Source organism: Aethalodelphis obliquidens, unplaced genomic scaffold, assembly GCF_003676395.1.
Source record: "Aethalodelphis obliquidens isolate GAN/ISIS:26980383/991018 unplaced genomic scaffold, ASM367639v1 scaffold70, whole genome shotgun sequence".
NCBI classification, from domain to species: domain Eukaryota; kingdom Metazoa; phylum Chordata; class Mammalia; order Artiodactyla; family Delphinidae; genus Aethalodelphis; species Aethalodelphis obliquidens.
Window position 1 is genome coordinate 1 of NW_020838014.1, and position 7,983 is coordinate 7,983.

The 7,983-nt window shown below is 40.0% G+C and overlaps 1 long non-coding RNA gene across 1 annotated transcript; it reads right to left on the bottom strand.

The window, feature by feature from the left end:
- Positions 1-3,317: 3,317 nt before the first annotated feature.
- LOC113611750 (uncharacterized) lies at positions 3,318-5,013 on the bottom strand. Its single transcript, XR_003429575.1, has 2 exons — positions 4,811-5,013; positions 3,318-3,706 (listed from the first exon to the last, which is right to left on the bottom strand). It is a non-coding gene; the product is annotated as an uncharacterized LOC113611750 (long non-coding RNA).
- Between the last annotated feature and the right edge of the window lie 2,970 nt (positions 5,014-7,983).

The following is a 7,983-nucleotide window of genomic DNA, read 5'->3' on the forward strand; positions in this document are numbered from 1 at the left end:
GTGGGCAAGGCTGGATCCCAGACCTCCCTCTTCCATACTTTCAAAAGTGACTAATGATGCTGAGAAGAACGGCAAGATATAACAATGGATGCCCAGGAGTGACGTCTGCTTCATTCAGGGATGACTGTGCCAAAGAATTGGCAACTAAGCCTCTGTGTGTAGGAGATGACGAACAGTGAAATGCTGAGTGAGGGTCAGGTTGAAAGTCACTGTGCCACGTCGCACTGCTCACTCCCAATCCTCCTCCTTGGGTTCCTGCTGTCAAAAGTATGACCGTTGCTTTGTATTTTCACACACCCACCCAGATGCTTAGGAAACACTCCTTCCCAATGCTCAGCCTGTTCTCACGAAATGAGAAGAGGCACGTACAATACCTTTTAGTTGGCTTGCTGAAGAAATCCCCACTGCAGCACAACCTCTTCCACATTCTACACGCTCAACTAGATGAAGGCAAGATCACAGACGTGAAGGGCTGTGGGTTTAACAAAGCATTTGACCAAACTTTTCATGATTCTCATGTGGAAGAATTGGAGAAGTATGACTCGAACAAAAGCAATTGGTTGAATAACATAAGAACACAAAGAGTGTTGACTCCAGATCAGTGTAAACTTGAAATAGCCTTACCACATCTCTAAAATGAAGGAGATGGACTAGAGCATTGTTTCCCAATATTTAATATAAAAGATGATTTTTGGTTGTACGTTAGGATTTTTTAATATTTATGTGGGTTTTTTGGGGTTTTTTGGGGGTTTTTTTGCAGTACACGGGCCACTCACTGCTGTGGCCTCTCCCGTTGCGGAGCACAGGCTCCGGACGCGCAGGCTCAGCGGCCATGGCTCACGAGCCCAGCCGCTCCGCGGCATGTGAGATCCTCCCGGACCGGGTCACAAACCCGTGTCCCCTGCATCGGCAGGCGGACTCTCAACCACTGCGCCACCAGGGAAGCCCCTATGTGTTTATTTTAATTTGTGTTATAAAATGTAATTATCCAAAAACGCCATTATTTCTTAGATATTATTTAAGTGTAAAACTTGAGGCAATTTGAAAAAGAATATTTTAATAAAGCAGTAAAGGTAACACTATTTATTCAATCCCCTTAGAAGTCATTTTGAGAACATCACAATCCTATAACCCAGAAACTTCACTTTTAGAAATCTGCCATGCAGACATATCTGCCCAAGTACGCAAAGAAAGTATGTTCACTGCAGGTTTACTTGTAACAACAAAAGACAAACAAAACAAAAGGGAAATCCCAACTGACTAAATAGCCATTATTTGGAGACATATAAATATGTTGCTACACATCCATGCAGTGGCCTCTTTCTTTACTTTTTAAGCCAGTTGTTCTCAATTGGGCAATAATTTGCTCCCCATGGGACACTTGGCAAAGTCTGGAGACAGTTTGGTTGTCACCATGGAGGCGGGGTGCTACTAGTACCTAGTGGGGAGAAGCTGAGGATGATGCTAAACACCCTACAGAGCACAAGACAGCCTCCCACAGCAAAGAATAATCCATTATTGATAATTAATAATCCCAAGGGTGAAAAAAAACCCAGTTAAAGCAGAGTTGCTTTCATTGTTGTTCTTGTTCTTTTAATTTCATCACAAACCAGAGATCAGGTATCTACTTACCCCTTATTACCCTAAATTTAAAATTAAATAACTATTTCATCTATTGTGAGCTCTTTTAGTCAGAATACGTGACTGATTTATCTTTGTAGCTCCAGAACCAGCAATTAAATGGTCTGCCTTTGGAATGAATGAGCTAAGAAAAAGCACAGCCAAGGAGCACACTCTGGCTTAGAAAGAGGCAACTGGCATTGGGTCCACTTATAGAAGCAGGGATTGTAACAGCTATATTTTATATTACTTGTTTTTATCTTCCCATTTCCCTCCTGTTACTTTATATGAGGGCACTGTTGATGGCTAATTGTTTAGGTTTAATGTGAAAGTATGAACAAATGAACATCATCCCATGATGATAAATAGCTGATGGAACTTTGGGCATCTCTTGTGTTGAGGTCACGACATTTGACCTGCATTTCAGACAAGAGAGGACAGTAGGGGGCAAACAGGCTGGACCACAACAGATATTTTCCAATTGTCCCTCTAACTCCCCATCCTTCTCCACCTTGCTCTCTGCCCCTGCAAGTCAGTCTGTTTGGACTACATCCAATAGCTCAGTGGGCTCTGCCTAACAGAAGAGTAGAGGGAGGAAGGAGAGTGAGGTCAGGGTGTTTATTCCCCTAAGGATCACTCCCTGTGAGGTCACATCAAGATGACCATAACCCTCCTTCGAGGTTCACTGCTCCTCTCAAGGAAGACTGCTCGACCTGACTATCTCTTCTTCCAGTTACAGGTAACCTCGCCCTGTAACAGCTCCACTCTTCTAGCCCTGGCTTCCTATACTAGCTCTATGATTCCCCTACACCACTCCCAAAACTCTGTAGTTAGTCTCTTTGTAAATAAACCCTCTTCACATTATCTTAATTTGAGTATACCACCTGTTTTCCTTAGGACCCTGACTGACAGACCATATAATCTTGGATCATGTTGCTTAATCTTTATGAGCCTGTTTTCCCACCTATAACATTAAAATATTAATAATTATGTTTCAGAAAAGACAACCTGCTGAATGGGAGAGAGATTTGCAAGTGATATGTCTGACCAGGGAGTAAATTCAAAAATACACAAAAAATTCAGCCAATTCAAAAAACAAACAAATCAATTTAAAAAATGGGTGAAGACCTCAATAGACATTTTTCCAAAGAAGATATACAGATGGCCAACAGGCACGTGAAAAGATGCTCAACATTGCTAATCATCAGGGAAACGCAAATCAAAACCACAATGAGATATCACCTCACACCTGTCAGAATGGCTATCACCAAAAATACAACAATAATAAATGTTGGAAAAAAATAAATAGAAAGAAAATAAAATAAATGTTGGCAAGGATATGGAGAAAATGGAACCCTAGTACACTTTTGGTGGGAATGTAAATTAGTACAGCCACCATGAAAAACAGTATGGAGGTTGTTCACAAAATTAAAAATAGAACTACCATATGATCCAACAATTCCACTCCTGGGTATGTATCTAAAGAAAATGAAAACACTAATTTGACAAAAATACATGCACCCCAATGTTCATAGCAGCATTATTTACAATAGCCATGATTTGGAAGCAACCTAAGTGTCCGTCAACTGATGAATGGATAAAGAAGATGCGGTATATATGTACAATGGAATGTTACTCTGCCATCAAAAAAAATGAAATGTTGCCATCTGCAACAACATGGATGGACCTGGAGGGTATTATGCTTAGTGAAGTGAGATAAGGAAAGACTAATACTGTATGTTTTCACTTACATGTGGAATCTAAAAACAAAAAATGAATCAACGTAACAAAAGTAGTAATAATTACCTTTCAGAGTATCCAGATGATTAAAAGTATTACTTTAAATAGAGTGTTTAAAAGGTAAATACTCAAAAATATAATGCACTATTAACTATTTGCATTTGTTAGGTGCAACAGAAAACTCAACTAGAAGCAATTTAATCAAAATTAAAACTTATTAACTCACATTAAAAGAAATCCAAAAGAGGTGGCTTAATCAGCACTGCTTAATTCAGGTGTTCAGCACAATCATCCAGGACCCAAGTTCTTGATGTGTTTCTTCTCTAAAGGACATGGTCACCTGTATCTGAACAAAATCAAAGTCCTGTTGGTAAATATGGAGGAAGGAGGGAGAATAGTTATTCGACAGCCAACTGCGCCTGCTACACTGTTATTAAAGTGTATGTTAATGAGCAGCTGCCCAACCTTTGGTGGCACATGAGAGTGGATGGGGCCCAGAAAGACTCTTGGGGAAGGGGGCGGGGGTGGAGTCAGCAGAGCAGGATCAGAACAAGACAGAAAATACCCTTCATAGAAATCAACGAAGAGGGGCTGTTATTCCTGATGACAGTGATGACCTTGCTGGAAGATTCCCGTAACTCTGACAACAGCTTCTATTCACTTCCAACCTCACAGAACATGCAGCATTTTCCCCACTGGACCAAGACAGTAATTGTCAGGGTGGTGAGGCTGCAAACAACAGACACCAGCTCTGGCTAAATCAATCAAAACAGGAATTCAAAGGAAAGCCTGTAAGGCAACTTAGAATCAATGGGCATGTTGTAGAATCAATGGGCATGTTGTAGAATCAGTCTGTTGTTTTTAATTGAGGTACAGTTGATTTATAATATTATATTAGTTTCAGGTGTACAACACAGTGATTCATTATTTTTATAAACTCCATTTAAAGTTATTACAAAAGAATGGCTATATGTCCCTGTGCTGTACAATATACCCCTGTTGATTATTTATTTTATACTTAGTATTTTCTGTCTGTTAATCCCTTACCCCTATCTCACCTCTCCCTCCCTTCCTCCTCTGCACTGGTAACCACTAGTTTGTTCTTTGTATCTGCAAGTCTGTTTCTGTTTTGTTATATACATTCATTTGTTTTATTTTTTAGATTCCACATATAAGTGATAACACAGAATATTTATTTTTATCTGTCTGATTTATTTCACTAAGCATAATACTCTCTAGGTCCATCCACATTGTTGTAAATGGCAGAATTTCATTTTATGGCTCAATAATATTCCATTGTATGTACATACATCACATCTTCTTTACCCATCATCTGTTGATGGACACTTAAGTTGCTTCCGTACCTTGGCTATTGTAAATAATGCTGCTATGATCATTAGGGTGCAAGATTCTTCTCAAATTAGTGTTTTTGTTTTCTTTGGATACATACCCAGGAGTGGAATTGCTGGATCATATGGTACTTCTATTTTTAGTTTTTTTGAGAAACCTGCATGCTGTTTTCCACAGTGGCTCCGTCAATTCACAATCTCACACTGACAGTGTACTAGGGTTCCCTTTCCTCCACACCCTCACCAACATTTGTTATTTGTAGACTTTTTGGTGATAGCCATTCTAACAGGTGTGAGGTGGTATCTCATTGTGGTTTTGATTCGCATTTCTCTGATGATTAGTGATGTTGAGCAGTTTTTCACGTGTCTGTTGGCCATCTATATATCTTCTTTGTAAAAATGTCTATTCAGGCCTTCTGCCCATTTTTTATTGGGTTCTTTGTTTGTAATAATGAATTATGAGAAAGAGAAATTAAGGAAACAATCCCATTTACAATCACATCAAAACTAAAAAAATACCTAGGAATAAACTTAACCAGGTATGTGAAAGACATATACTCTGAAAGCTATAAAACACTGACGAAGGAATTTGAAAATGATACAAAGAAATGGAAAGATATCCCATGTTCTTGGATTAGAAGAATTAACATTGTTAAAATGTCCATACTACCCAAAGCAATCTACAGATTTAATGCAATACCTATCGAAATACCAATGACATTTTTCACAGGACTAAAACAAGTAATCCTAAAATTTATATGGAACCACAAATGACCCCAAATTGCCAAAGCAACCTTGAGAAAAAAGAACTGCGCTGGAGGTATCACACTTCCTTAATTCAGGTGTTCAGAACAATAATACCACAAAGCTTGAGTACAAAGCTATGTTAATCAAATCAGTATGGTATTGGCACAAAAATCAGACACATAAATCAATGGAACAGGATAGAGACCCCAGAAATAAACCCACACACTTATTGTCAATTAATCTATGACAAAGGAGGCAAGAATATACAATGGAGAAAAGACAGTTTCTTCAATAAGTGGTGCTGGGAAAACTGGACAGCTACATGTAAAAGAATGAAATTACAACATTCTCTAACACCATATACAAAAATAAACTCAAAATGGATTAAAGACCTATATGTGAGCCTTGAAACCATAAAACTCCTAGAAGAGAACACAGGCAGAACACGCTTTGACATAAATAACAATATATTTTTAGATCTGTCTCTTAAGGCAAAATAATTAAAAGCAAAATTAAACAAAGGGGACCTAATCAAACTTAAAAGCTTTTGCACAGCAAAGGAAACCATCAACAAAATGAAAGGACATCTTACTGAATGGAAGAAAATACCTGCAAATGATATGACCTATAAGGAGCCAATTTCCAAAATTTATAAACAGCTCATACAACTCAGTATCAAGAACCAGTCTTAAAACACAGTCAGGATCCAAGAAAGACTATTTATAAAAAAAAAAAAAAAGACTGCCGGGGTCCTGCCATGGGAAGTCTGGTTAGAAAGTTCCACTGGTGGAACTGGTGCTGCTGCCACTGGGCTGTCCACTCGTCATTGCCAGACACCCATTCTTTGAATCTTTGCTGCACTGCCTCCAGATTTAAGTCCTACATGGGAGCAGCCAAATGGCCAAGCCTAGTTCAGCTGCCTACACCCTGGTGGCTTAGGTCAAAGAAAAAAACAAAACCTAGGCCCCTTTAAGCTTCCATAGTCTCCCCTCCAAAGCACATCAGTGGAATCCATTTCAAAAGCGCATGCAACAGGTTACTTCGCTGTTTGAGATCTTCAGCATGGCTCACAGCACCCACCATCCGGTGGCAACCAACCTCATCTTCTTTTATCCTGCACCCCCACCTCCATATTTAGCCCTAGCTGCAGTGACCTCCTTCTCTAGAAAGCTCTAAGCTCCTTCCACAGCAGGACTCTCACACTGCCACTTCCATCTGGAATTCTTCCCCAGCCCCAAGCATCAGCTAACTCACATCCAACCTTTAGGACTCAATCCAAATGTCACTTCATCAGGGAAGATTTGCCACTTCTTCATGTCTGGCTATCATCCTTCTGTTTAGCAACCTTTATTTCTTTTGGCTAGCACTAAAACATTATTCCCTTCCTGTCTCTCTCTCTAGACTAAGCTGCCGAAGTGTGGACTGACCATGTCTGTCTTGCTCGCTACCACACACAATGCCCAAAAGCTTCTGATACACCACAGCTGCTCACTCTTGAATGGCTGGTGACTTCCCTGCCTGGTTCCTGACCCATCTAGAATTCTCAGTAGATAAAGCCAATGCTTCTCAAACTTTAACATGCAGGAGTCACTGGGGAAGTTGTGAAAATATACTCTGATTTTGGAGGTCTGAACATTCTGCCCTTCTAACAAGTTCTAGGTGATGCCAATGCTGCTGGTGCACGGACCACACTTGGAGGAGCAAGTCAACACCTTATGAAGTCAAATGATAAGCCAGACACATAGCACAAACACTGTACGATTCCACTCATAGAGGTACCTAGAATAGTCAAGTTCATAGACCTGAAAGTAGAATGGTGGTCGTCAAGGTCTTGGAGAAGGAGAGTTATTGTTCAGTGAGCACAAAGTTTCAACTTGGGATGATGGATGGTGGTTGCACAATGTGAATGTACTTAATGCCAGGGAACTGTACACTTAAAATGGTTAAAATGGTAAATTTTATATTTTGCCATATGTTTTTTTAAAAAACAACTTAAGAAAAACAAACAAGGCCCACGTTGGCCCTGCCAAGTACAGACTGCAACAGGGGCCCAGGAATGGTGTGGGGCACCCAGCCTGTGTCTCCAGGTGCCGAGGTCAAAGGTAGCATTAATGCTAACTCTGCCAGGCAAATTGACATTGGATAATGGTCAGGGGCCTGTACATGAGCCAGTTTCTATCCTAATCAGAGGGTTTCTGTGAGAGACAAGTTGCTTGTTAAAGATCTGGCAGAATTTGAAGGTGATATACTTAAACATGTAAAGTACATTTTCTGATTCAAACAAGCTTCATTCCTTTCAGCTGAGATCCTAGATAAGGGTTACCATTGGAGTGGAAAATTTTAGTTTGAAGTTCCTAATGCTTATAACATGGTGCCTCCCAAAGTGAAATATACCAGAATCTGACAACCAACATCACAGTGACAATGAAATGTCTACATTCACTGAAGGAACTTGCACCCAGTAGCACAGGCTTTCCCACCAGAAAGTTGAAAGGATGGTGTTTGGGGGTGAAACCCTTTACTTACT